We start from the raw sequence: 14,543 nt of genomic DNA on the forward strand, positions 1-14,543 counted from the left end.
GTGGTGATGTCCCTGTGACACATCTGTCTGATGGGGTGAGATGTCCCCTGACACATCTGTCTGTATGTGGTGATGTCCCCTGACACATCTGTCTGTATGTGGTGATGTCCCCTGACACATTTGTCTGTGGGCTGGAGATGTCCCCTAACACATTTGTCTGTGGGCTGGAGATGTCCCCTGATACATCTGTCTGTATGTGTTGGTGACACATTTGTCTGTGGGCTGGAGATGTCCCCTGACACATCTGTCTATCTGTGGGGGCTGGAGATGTCCCCTGATACATCTGTCCGTATGTGGTGATGTCTGCTGACACATCTGTCTGTATGTGGTGATGTCCTGTCTGTATGTGGTGATGTCACACATTTGTCTGTGGGCTGGAGATGTCCCCTGACACATCTGTCTGTATGTGGTGATGTCCCCTGACACATTTGTCTGTGGGCTGGAGATGTCCCCTGACACATCTGTCTGTATGTGGTGATGTCCCCTGAACACATTTGTCTGTGGGCTGGAGATGTCCCCTGACACATCTGTCTGTATGTGGTGATGTCCCCTGACACATATGGCTGTGGAGCAGCAATGCTTCCTGACACACTTATATACAGTGATGTAGCCTAGTTTGCTAAAGGCCATTGTGTCGTCACTGTTGTCACGCTGCCTGACTTAATTGTCATTGATCAATTAGAAACTGAATAATGCTTCTGTCACAGCTGTGCACTAAGTAGCCAAATTAACAGTAATTGTATACTTGGTGTGTTAGCAACAATTTATGTTTTCCAAAATGAGAAAGATATGAGTGAATATTGCAAACATACAATCCTGTTGGGCTTATGTAATATATAATGTACTGAGTTGTTTGAGAAAGTGTAAGGTGTATAGAGTAGTAGTTGGGTTGTTGATAAAGCATTTACTTGCCACTCTGAAGGACCATAGCTTTTACATTACACACAGTGTTGCAAAAATACACTACATTGGTATATCACTCTACAATACAACACACTGTCACAATACACTACATTGTTATATCACTCTACAATACAACACACTGTCACAATACACTACATTGTTATATCATTCTACAATACAATGTCACACTACATGTTTAAATTGTTACAATACTTCACATGTTTAAATGTTACAATACAGTTGAATGTCACAATACATTCCACTGTTATAAAAACTAAATTGTTACAGTATAGTCCATTACTAGAAAATACTAAAATGTTATACTCATTAATTGTTACAATCTGCTACACTGTTACATTACACAACCATGTGAAATAACAACAATGTTACAATACAGTACAAGTTACACTACCCTACATTGTTGCAATACACTACAATGTTACAGAATACAACAATTTTACAATGCATTACCTTCAAACACTTGCCCCCAATACTTTACCCTGTGACACTACATTAAACAGTTACCCTACAGGCAGCTAGTCTACCAATGCCTACAGTACAGTATCAAAAACCACTGGTTTTGTTTTGAGTTTCTCTCTTCAAACTTTAAAGAAAGTAACACAGTGCTGCTCAGTATGTTGCACAAATACCCAATTCAGTATTATTTCACTTAAACAGTTAAGGATATTGTTTGATGTGTTGTTTGTGTGACATTTAAAGACACAATATAACGCAGTCTTGATCAACAGGAGAACCAGTCCATCTTGACTGAATGCCTGACAGTGGCAATAACCCCAAGAAGTTAAAAAGATGCATTTTGTATCCAAACCTAAAGAGGAGTCATCAATCCTGCTCAGAACCAGACTTGCTATAACCCCAGTGCTCCAGAACATGTTGTATAAATGACGTTATTTGGTTAGATAAGAGTTCCATCCTTGGAGATGGTTGTCAGATCCAGGACCAAGGTCGACATGAAAGTTCAAGGTCTTTAGGCAGAACTGTGTTTGGTCATCCACCTGGGTGTTTGTTAGTGTAGGGGAATAGAAGCGCTACAGTACGCTGAATCTGTCTGTGACGGTCTTCTTGGCTTTACTGAAGCCCAGATTCTGAACCTTCCTCAATAGTGCCTGAGAATTATGTAAAGGACATTAAAGGACATCACACTTTGAACACGCAGCTTTATGGCTTCCATGGCGGCAGGTCTGTCTGGTTCACTTCAGACTGCAGGGGCGCTTAGTGTCTGGCGAGACTGTCACTGAAGAGTCGTCCGTCTCATAAGGCGTACACGTGTACACGTACACAGGTACATCGTTGACAATTCGGTGATTTGGTTGGGTTTGGTTTGGTTGTTGTTTAACGCGGCATTCAGCAATATTCCAGCTATATGGCGGCGGTCTGTAAATAATCGAGTCTGGACCAGACATTCTAGTGATCAACAGCAGACGCAATGACAATTCGAAGAAACACAACATCACGGCATATGAAGTATAGCATGGTGACATAAGTTGATTCAACACAACGGAACGTCTATATACTATAGTATACACACATAGAAACATGCGCGTGCGTGCGAGTGTGTTTTGAGTTTAACAGAGTTGAGATTTTAACAGAAGACTTACAGGTTTCCATTACAAGTGATCGGGGCGGCGGCTAGCCTAGTGGTTACAGCGTTCACTCGTCACGCCGAAGACCCGGGTTCGTTTCCCCACGTGGGTACAATGTGAGCCCACTTCTGGTGTCCCCGTGATATTGCTGGAATATTGCTAAAAGCGGCGTAAAACTAAACTTACTCAATTAGATTTTATACCATCTAACAGAATATTACATATAAAATCGTTTGTCTAGTTGCGATGCAGACGTGCTGTGCACACTGGTCTATGGTTATTGAGAAGGGTGCAATGTGAGACATCTTGATGTCCATTCCCTATTTCATCAAGGTGAGAAGTATCGTGTTTTTTGTCAGTGGTGGGATACAGTTCCATCGTCCAACCTCAGCGAGGAGGCGATGACTGCACGATCTGAACTGTAATATAAATATTCATCTATTTCTGGGTAAAATATAAAAGTGTGGTTTCAGTTTCAGCTCAGTTATGAAAACTAACACACAGTAATTTGAAGATGCGTCTTTGCTTTACCAAAGATTTAACCAAATACCAAAACCAAAACGCATTGAGTAAATCAATATTTAAAACCAGTGGAACTATAATGGATTAATCACGCGATATCTGTTTATATTTATGCATATTTACACGACGGTGGTACATATTACAAGTACGTTACGTATTTTTCCGTTTACTGAACAGGCCCAAAATGTAGCCATATGTGTAACCATTAAACCATAAACTGCCTATATAATATGCGTTTAGGTGTACTGACTCCAACAACAGAAGGTTTCTGTTAAAACCTGAGACACCTTCATGTTTTTAATATTATCAAAGCCCTACACTTCAAAGCCGTAACTAAGTGTTGGTACAACCACAGCATCGAATAATTACAGTTGGCAATAGTTCGGAAATAGGAATTAGAAAAAACTGCCGGAGATGCAACAGTGAACGTCTCTACAGGATGGCGAGTCAGTCAATATGTTTTAATTATGTAGACTTCAGTGAACTTCTTCGTGTTGGGCAGCCCACCCGTATGGAAGTGTAACGCAGTCATAACACTTATGTAACACTCATACAGCATAATCTGCAGCTGTGGGGCATTAGTAGAACTCATCCCACAAACTATACATTGCTATACACCACAACGACATGCCCCAGTGTTACAATACACCCTGACATACATCAGTGTTACAATACACCACAAGGTTACACCTACAGCAGACTATAACACTACACTGTCATATTACACCTTACTACTATGTTACCATATACTACACATTTAAAATAGACTACGATGTAGCAATACATCATACTATTAAAACACATTTAAAATAGACTACGATGTAGCAATACATCATACTATTAAAACACATTTAAAATAGACTACGATGTAGCAATACATCATACTATTAAAACACATTTAAAATAGACTACGATGTAGCAATACGTCATACTATTAAAAAACATTTAAAATAGACTACGATGTAGCAATACATGATACTATTAAAACACAGTTAAAATACACCACAGTATTGCACTAAACTACAATGTTACAGTAACCTACACCTACAATATACACTAGTGTTACATTACACCACACTGCTATACTATGTTACAATACACTATTTTGGTACAATGCACCACACAGTTAGGATACACCACAGTATTGCACTAAACTACAATGTTACAATACTCAATGAATACAATATACTACACTTTTACACAACACTGTTACAATAGACTACTGTTACACTGTACTGTTACTCTACACTGTTACACTAGACTACACTGTTACAATACAGTACACTGTTACAATAGAGTTTTACACAACACTGTTACAATAGGCTACTGTTACACTGCACTGTTACTCTACACTGTTACACTAGACTACACTGTTACAATACAGTACACTGTTACAATATACTACACTTTTACACAACACTGTTACAATAGGCTACTGTTACACTGCACTGTTACTCTACGCTGTTACACTAGACTACACTGTTACAATACAGTACACTGATACAATATACTACACTTTTACACAACACTGTTACAATAGACTACTGTTACACTGCACTGTTACTCTACACTGTTACAATACAGTACACTGTTACAATGTACTACACTTTTACACAACACTGTTACAATAGGCTACTGTTACACTGCACTGTTACTCTACACTGTTACACTAGACTACACTGTTACAATACAGTACACTGTTACAATATACTACACTTTTACCAACACTGTTACAATAGACTACTGTTACACTGCACTGTTACTCTACACTGTTACAAAACACAACTGTTACAGTACAATACACTACTGTTACAATACACCTACACTAACCAACACTGTTGCAGTAGAACCCGACTGAGGTGCATGGTGATGCAGGTTGCTAATTATTGTTAGATGCACAGTTTCTATTTATAAGGAGATTTATAACGGAACAAGATCCTATCTCGGTCATATCGGCAGGTAGTAATCAGCAAGACATGGAGATCAAAGACTTAACACTGACAGTTACCATGGTAATTGAACACCTTCTTGGATTCAACTCTTGGAACAAATGGGTGTTGATGACAAGACTAAGTACCACTTTCAACAAGATGCCAATCCCATTTGGCATCCTGGCCAGTCACAGACAGACAGGAGTTGGCGTACTTGGTGATCTTATGTTCCATCCCCTCGTGAACAAGACGGTGGGGGTCTGTTGTCGCTCTAAGGAAATTAGGAATTATTGTACAAACATGTTAAGCATGGCACAAGTATATACGAACCGTGACACAAACGCATCAAAAACATGACACAAACATACCAACCATGACACAAGCACACGCAGCACACGCAGCACACGACACACGTATAGCAGTTAGTGAGTGAGTTTAGTTTTACGCCGCTATTGCCAATATTACAGCAATAATCACGGCGGGGGACACCAGAAATGGGCTTCACACATTGTACCCATGTGGAGAATCGAACCCTGGTCTTCGTTGTGACGAGCAAAGGCTTTAACCACTAGGCTACCCCACCGCCCCAAGCATAGCAAGCACATGACACAGTCACATAGAAGCATACGGATCCTTACAAACACGACACGACACAAACATAAAACGGTATAATACACCACACGAAGATTTCAAGATTGACACCTTCGTACACATGAAGCATGATACAAACGCAGGTATGACACAGGTATGGTGCAGGTATGACGCAGGTATGACACAGTATGACACAGCATGACACAGGTATGACGCAGACACAACACGGGCATGACACAGGTATGACGCAGGCACAACACAAGCATGACACAGATATGACGCAGGCACGACACAAGCATGACACAGGTGTGACGCAGGTATGACACAGGTATGATAAAGGTAGGACGCAGGCATGACGTGCAAGCATGGCACAACTTCCTTATATTGTTTCTTTACCAGTATATATGTTGTTGCCGTCTTCAAGGAAGAAGGATGTCTGGATTTAATGCTGAGGATTTCAACTACATACCGTGGTTCTTTGATTAGTATCACCCATAAAGATGCTCACAAAGACCACATGGAATCTTGCGGTTTAAGAAATAATTAACGCTAAACCAAAACATCTGGTTGAAATTTCTACACGAACCGCTTGAGAAGATCATCATCATATACGTAATCTTGAGAAGTGTAGAAGTTAGAACTGACAGAAGAATTGCGGGAACCATCTGGTTGCTGCTTTAACGGCGCTGTTTCATAACCACGACGCAGCCGACACTGACGATGTAGCCGGGAACGGCATCCGTTGCCAGTACTCCGTGCGCTACGACTATAAACCATAACTCATACATGAGCCAGCACGTGTATTACTTGCTCGACATTATTAATAACCTTCTTAAAGTTCTAATTTAACGGCTGTTCCAAAGGCTACAAGTCAGTCTCACAACACACAACATACAAAAAGCATTTATGGTAATTTCCGACAGTTTGGCACCGCAGGCAGTCAATCATCACAACACAGATAGCCCAGTTTTCATAAATTTTAAAACATCTTAATTTGTTGTAGAAAATGAAATCATCATTTGCTGACTTCGCAGGCATATTGCGGGGCGAGTTGTTAAACGTAAAGGCATATGTTGCAGTCTCCTCGAGAATGCATTTTTAAAAACACAAAATATCCTTATACGGAGCTTGTGGACAGGCTGAAAACACCATGATGCACATGTTAGCCGTCTGGAACGTGTTGTCCTGGAGCGTGCTCCAAGGTACCCAGTGCTTGTCCAGGAGACGGGTTCCCCAGTATCCTTACTTGTCCTGGAGCGTGTTCCCTGTGACCAGATGCTGGTCCTGGGGAGTGTTCCTCATTACCCAAAGCTTGTCCGTGTGTGTGTGTCCGTGTCCGCGCGAGTGTGTGTGTGTGTGTCTGTGCGTGCGTGCGTGCGCTCCTCATTATCCAATGCTTGTCATGGGGAGTGTTCCTCGTTACCCAATGCTTGTACTAGGAAATGTTCCCCATTTCTAATGCTTGTCCTGGATCGTATTCTCTACAAGATGTTTTGTTATCACGCGAGTGTGGGTGAGTGAGTTTAGTTTTACGCCGCCTTTAGCAATATTCCAGCAATATAGTGTGTGTGTGTGTGTGTGTGTGTGTGTGTGTGTGTGTGTGTGTGTGTGTGTGTGTGTGTGTGTGTGTGTGTGTGTGTGTGTGTGTGTGTGTGTGTGTGTGAAATGGGCTTCACTCATTGTACCCAGGCCTTCGGCGCGACGGGCGAACGAACCACTAGGCTAACCCATGCTTTCCATCTTTGTCCTGACGCGGGTTTCCGGGTTTCCCATGGTTTCCTGAGATTGTCCTGACGCGGGGTTTCCGAGTTTCCCATGGTTGTCCTGACGCGGGGTTTCTGAGTTTCCCATGGTTGTCCTGACGCGGGGTTTCCGAGTTTCCCATGATTGTCCTGACGCGGGGTTTCCGAGTTTCCCATGGTTGTCCTGACGCGGGGTTTCCGAGTTTCCCATGGTTGTCCTGACGCGGGGTTTCCGAGTTTCCCATGATTGTCCTGACGCGGGGTTTCCGAGTTTCCCATGATTGTCCTGACGCGGGGTTTCCGAGTTTCCCATGGTTGTCCTGACGCGGGGTTTCCGAGTTTCCCATGATTGTCCTGACGCGGGGTTTCCGAGTTTCCCATGATTGTCCTGACGCGGGTTCCGACCCATGCCTGGCGGGTTTCCGAGTTTCCCATGATTGTCCTGACGCGGGGTTTCCGAGTTTCCCATGATTGTCCTGACGCGGGGTTTCCGGTTTCCCATGGTTGTCCTGACGCGGGGTTTCCGAGTTTCCCATGGTTGTCCTGATGGGTTGTCCTGACGCGGGACGCGGGGTTTTTCCCATGATTTGTCCTGACGCGGGGTGTTTCCGAGTCCCATGGTTGTCCTGACGCGGGGTTTCGAGTTTTCCATGATTGTCCCATGATTGTCCTGACGCGCGGGTTTCCGTTTCCTGACGCGGGGTTTCAGTTTCCCATGATTGTCCTGACGCGGGGTTTCCGAGTTTCCCCTGATGAGTTGTCCTGACGCGGGGTTTCCGAGTTTCCCATGATTGTCCTGACGCGGGGTTTCCGAGTTTCCCATGATTGTCCTGACGCGGGTTTCCGAGTTTCCGAGTTTCTCCTGACGCGGGGTTTCATGGTTGTCCTGACGCGGGGTTTCCGAGTTTCCCATGATTGTCCTGACGCGGGGTTTCCGAGTTTCTCATGGTTGTCCTGACGCGGGGTTTCCGGTTTTCCATGATTGTCCTGACGCGGGGTTTCCGAGTTTCTCATGATTGTCCTGACGCGGGGTTTCCGAGTTTCCCATGATTGTCCTGATTTCCGAGGTTCCCATGATTGTCCTGACGCGGGGTTTCCGAGTTTCCCATGATTGTCCTGACGCGGGTTTCTACTGACTGCATGTTATAGTACCCAACAGCGTAGATCGATCGCCCTAACATTCGTTTTCAATTTCAAGGTAGTGATTAAAGTTAAATATTAACTCACTCTCTCTATTTCAAGGAAATCAGAAAGTTTCAACATGTATTTCGTTTTTGCATCAGGTTCTTGCTTCTGCACCTGGAGCTGGGGAAATGATCATAGTCACGTGGTACATCCGAAGCACGTGTATACTACCAAAGGAAAATATTAACAAAACTAAAATCGTTCTTCCCTCAGGTTTTGAAAACAGCCATACTCACTGTCCGGCAGCGAGATATCAATGGCGAGGCGTATAGGGCTGGTGTTGATATTTACATATTGTTATGTTTACTATTTCCAAGCTAATGTCAATTCCAGTTATCGTTTTCTGGTGCACAGTTAAACGCTCAGATGAAGGTTCAATGGTCACGTGCAACACATCAATGTTCCGATACATGTTGCGCGGACCATAGTTCACCGTGCTGCACGTGTTTTATGTGCTCAAGACAGTAATCTGTAGCTGTGAGCTTAGAGTACACCGCTTGGAACAGTACTTTATTATCACAGCATGTCAGTATGGGAAGAAAGCTCAGTGATGGCATTAACGTGGGAGTGCAAGTACATAAATAAACCGTTATGTGACAAAAAGCGGACTCGGTTTCGCTATATCGTTACTCTTCCCCGGCCATAGTCTGTCTCACAGTCCCTGAACCTCATTATTTTCCCTACTGTCGTGCCCTCCCTGCAATGCTAAAGCCCTAAATGAAGCAAGTCTAGATTACCTCAGGTTCAGGATCTGAATCTCCCATCTCACTGGGGCTCCTTTTTTGTTTTAAATGGATTTATTTCTTAATATAAAAATAATGTATAGCCTATTCAGAGACTAAGCGTTATCTACCTCGACCAGTACGTGTATCTCGTCGCACTATGACCGAAATAGTGCCGACTCGGGTTACATGTTACTCACTCACTCACCCACGTTTTCTGTAGCTCAGCCCATGTTACAGGAGTATTTCTTTCAGCTGGGTCCAGGTATTTACCTGTATGTATGTAGCTCAGTCGGTCGATCCAAGACTTACGACAGAGGTAAGATGTCCATCGACACAGGTGTTACAACAGCGGTAGGATGGTCTTTACAGTTCAGACCATCGATACAGGTGTTACGACAGAGGTTAGATGACATTTACAGTTCAGACCATAGATACAGGTGTTACGGTAGAGGTAATTAAGATGACTTTCGTAGCCCAGTCGTACGACTACAGTGATTTTTTGCAGCTCGGCCAATTAAAACAGCAGTTACGACAGCGCTATCAACTCTTTTCAAATGGGTTCTGGGATGTATGGAGTAACGACAGTGGTAATCTCTGATGTAATCGTACTGGCTGCTCTCCCAGCAACCTGCAGACGGCAGAGTGTGTTTCTGTACTCAGCTATGTCGGCTATGTGAGTGTGATGCTTCTGCCAGGAAGACGCCCACTTACATTCGAGCAGCACTTGACAGACGCCATCATAAACACTGGCTGCTTCCCAGCTCTCTACCAGTAGCTACTCCATTAACGTGCAATCACTGCCGCTCCGTCCGTCACCGTGCCTGCTAAACGTTACACTGTAACTTCCAGATAATGCTCTGCCAGTTTTGGTCCAACGAAAGTCATGTGACCCGGAAAAAACCCATCCACGTGACCAGTCTGCGTGCTGGTTGATTAGTGTCGCAATATTCCAGGTATTTGACCTCGGTCTGTAAATAACTGAGTATGGAACTGCAACCCAGTGATCGATATAATGAGCACCGACCAAAGCCGTTGGGTCACGGTGACACGAATGATTCAACCAAGTCACCAAGCCATCGATGCTCATGCTGTTGATCACAGGATTGCCTGGTCCAGACTCGACTATTTACTGACCGCCGCCATAGAGCTGGAATATTGTGTAAACTGACTGACTGACTGAGTTTGGTTTTACGCTGCTTTTAGCAATATTCCAGCAACATCACGGCGGGGGACACCAGAAATGGGCTTCACACATTGTGCCCATGTGGGGATTCGAACCGGGTCTTCGGCGTGACGAGCCAACGCTTTAAACATTAGGCTACCCCACCGCCCCTTGTGTAAACAACCAATCAACCAAGCATGTGGCCAGATAACCACTAGATCACGGGATCTTTGCACCCGAGCGACTGAAGGTAACTGCTGTGAACAGATTTCCTGTAACACCACAGGGTACGATTTTATTAGGATGGCCCAGGCGTTTGCTGAAATTAAATAAACCTTTGGTCAAATCGATCGTGGTGCAGTCAAGGCGAGAATGTTACATCCTCGACAATACAGGGCGTTACATGTCTTATCTTCCCTGAAGGTGTCAGAATTGATGACTTTATGGATTGCGTGACCTCATACAGGAAGACGTGGATAGAATTTCACATCAATCTGTGGATTTTCTGTATTGTTGGTGTGCGCCTATGAAGCAGCCATGGTAACGAAGCTATGATGGTGAACGGGTCCACAGTATTTATCATTATGGAATGACGTCACACACATTGCCCATCAGAAGTCACGTGATCTTTCAATCAGTCACATGGCACAGACCTGAATATAAATGATCCTTCAACCAGTCACATGACCACCAGTTGGAGTCACATGAACAATCAACCACACACATAGCTTTTCAACCAGTCTGGTGCTCGATCTTGCTGGACACAATAGTTAAACCAGTCATATGTCCGCAGATGCTGCCCTTGGTAGGTTCATGTGATCCTTCAACCAAAATCACATGACAACCAGTTGGAATCGTTTCATAATTTATGGCAATGTGAATGTGGGTGCCAGTATATCACAAATGGGTTTCAGGGCCTGTACTTCCTGAGAATCCCCACAGGGAGACAAGCATGGTGTCATATCTTATTAAGCCTAGAAGTATGATCTACCAGGTATGATGGATCATTAACATACAAGGGGCGGTGGGGTAGCCTAGGGGTTAAAGTGTTTGCTCGTCACACCGAAGAAACAGGTTTGATTCCCCACATGGGTACAATGTGTGAAGTCTATTCCTGGTGTCCCCCTCCGTGATATTGCTGGAATATTGCTAAAGCAGTGTAAAACTAAACTTGCTCGCACACTAACATACAAGAAATATACCATATCTGCAGTTAGTTGGTTTATTTTAAAAACAAGCAGCACTTAGGTAGTACAGTGAAAATAGATCAATAATTCATGTTGAATATTGATAAATGCCATTACACAAATATATCACAAATGTTCGTACATACAGGTAAGTGCAGCTAAATCATGAAAAGAATCAAATATTTTTTATCTTTAAACATGTAAACAGTAAAAGCATGATCCTAACAAACCAAGGATCACAATGAGGGTAAACTAAACCCACAGTAAGTGGATCCTTGTTGCAGCACTTTCGCCACTGGACCTCTGCTCCTTGTAGCACCCTAATCATCTGGTCACCTTTGCCCCATGCTGCATCCTAGATCATTGAGTAAACTGTCTCTGTTTCTGCACCCTAATCATCTGGTCACCTGTGACGAATTCAGCATCCTAGATCATTGAATAAACTGTCTCCATTTCTACACCCTAATCATCTGGTCACCTGTGACGAATTCAGCATCCTAGATCATTGAGTAAACTGTCTCCGTTTCTACACCCTAATCATTTTGGTCACCCAGGAGCTGGTACAAGGCCCTGATGTTTGCCATGTCTACTGCGATGGCACAGTTTGCCCAGAGACCTACATATACTGCTGAGAAACCAGCGGTGATCTTAATCCTGTTTGAGACCCCTTCACTGCTTTGTGCCTCTCCTCAGAGATGAAAATCTGCAATTGACTGACAGCACCGTAGACACATCGGCCACAAGTGTCCACATGTAAAGTAAGAATTCTAGCCACTTCAACTTGTACATCAATGCTGTGGCAACTGTTAGACAAAGCTTCACATTCTGTGACAATAGAGATATGGTCTATTATGTGTTCATACAAGGAATTACAGAGGACTGAGTGAGCTGATTTGAACAGTATTCCAGTAACATCATCATTTGTTACTGAAGGAAGATGATAACACTTTGATTGAGCCCTCAAGACAAAGTGGGTGTGGATTTTGGTGAAATCCATGAGCCTGGATACTGATAACCCAAGGCTGAGGTGGGTAAACTGCTGCTCTTAACAGTGTTCCAGTCATATCACACCATGTCAGTCTGACTGACTGACTGACTGACTGAGTTTGGTTTTACGCCGATTTTAGCAATATTCCAGCCACATCACGGCGGGGGACACCAGAAATGGGCTTCACACATTGTACCCATGTTGGGATTCGAACCCGGGTCTTCGGCGTGCCATGTCAGTCTGATGTTGGGAGAAACGTCAATAAGTGATGCAAGCTTCAGATGTTTACCACTTGGGTGAAACACAAGGGCAGACCAAGGAACATAATCGGAGCAGACATGGATTTGAACCCATAATCATAGGTTTCAGGCATGCCCAGGGGACATAACTCTGCACTGGGAGTTGTGGTGCCTTAAACGACCTGGCAATCTGTGACGCTGATGAACCAAAAACATTAATTGATAATTAGGGCAAATCTGGTATTCAGCACAAAAGATCACAGGATTCTGGCACGCCTAAGGTAAGTAACTCTACACAGCAAATTGCTACCCTCAGATGACTATGCTATCTGCGTGACCCTTCAAGCTGTAGAAGAAGGTGTAACAAATCAGAGAATCACATTTGACCTACCCTGCTGACATGAGCTCTACTCTACAATGACAAATATACATCAACGTGACAGTATCACTGATGGTTATATTCCTCAAGAGGAGACATTTCCATTACTATACAGATCCATGTTCACTACAAAACATAGTCTCTTTTTGTTAACACTGCACACAGCAATATTCCAGCTATATGGCTGAAGTGTGAATCATCAAAGCTGCACCGACAATCCAATGACTGATATAATAAGCATCTATCTATGCAGTTAGGATACAATGACACATGTTTACAGTCAGTGAGACTGACCACCATATCCTACTCTTATAATTGAAAAATAAAACACTCAATTGTCCTCTGAATCGTGACTCAAGATTCTTTCTAAATAGGAGTAATAAATAATTAACATGTACACAAATAGTGACAGCTGACATCCCTGGGAAAAGCAACATAATGCCAATCAATCTTGTCTCACATCAATTAACTGACTTAATTTTACACAACCTTTAATTTTTCTACATCAAACAGTCAAATACAGTTTTAAAACAGAGAAAAATGACAACCACACTCTCAGCTTATGAACTTGGGTGCAACTATTAGTATTATTTAGATCAGTGTCTGAATCAGGGCTGAAACAGTCAAAGGGAAGTAACTCTACTCATTATTTCACAGTGATTGTGACACCTGTATATCTCTTTAATCATGATTATTTCACTGCAATCATTCATTCAGTTAACATGATTCAATGTCCGACTAAAAACAGTATGAAGACATATTTCAATGTTACAATGACAAGTAGCAAGCCTCTTGTAGACACACATCACTGAGCAGAACACCATTGACTGCACACTGACACACACGGTAGCAAGACACTCATTTACCTCACACACTGTACATTCTACACACACATACACACACACACACACACATACATACATACATGCTCTCACACATATACACTCTTATAGACACACTAAAAAATATCACCATCAAGACCCATATATATATGTGCACTCACAAACACAATTAAAGCAGAAATTCTTATATGCAACACAACACTAATCGTGAATAGAATGTTCTGCATATATCATGTACATAGTGCCCTGGAGTCAAGCAATACATGCTGACAATGCTTCACATAGTCTCTGTCACAAAATAATCTACAGCCTTTGTGACAAAACAGTCCTCTATGACAAGGCTATCACACACTGCCTCTGTGATGACAATCCACTATAGCCTTTGTCACAAGCCAATCCCACATAGTCTCTGTGACGGCAATCCACTATAGCCTTTGTCACAAGCCAATCCAACATAGTCTCTGTGACAAGACATCCAATATAGCCTTTGTCACAAGCCAATCCAACATAGTCTCTGTGACGAGACTATCCAATATAGCCTTT

The sequence above is a fragment of the Haliotis rubra genome, unplaced genomic scaffold, assembly GCF_003918875.1.
Source record: "Haliotis rubra isolate DU_JTF1 unplaced genomic scaffold, ASM391887v1 Scf345, whole genome shotgun sequence".
NCBI lineage: Eukaryota > Metazoa > Mollusca > Gastropoda > Lepetellida > Haliotidae > Haliotis > Haliotis rubra.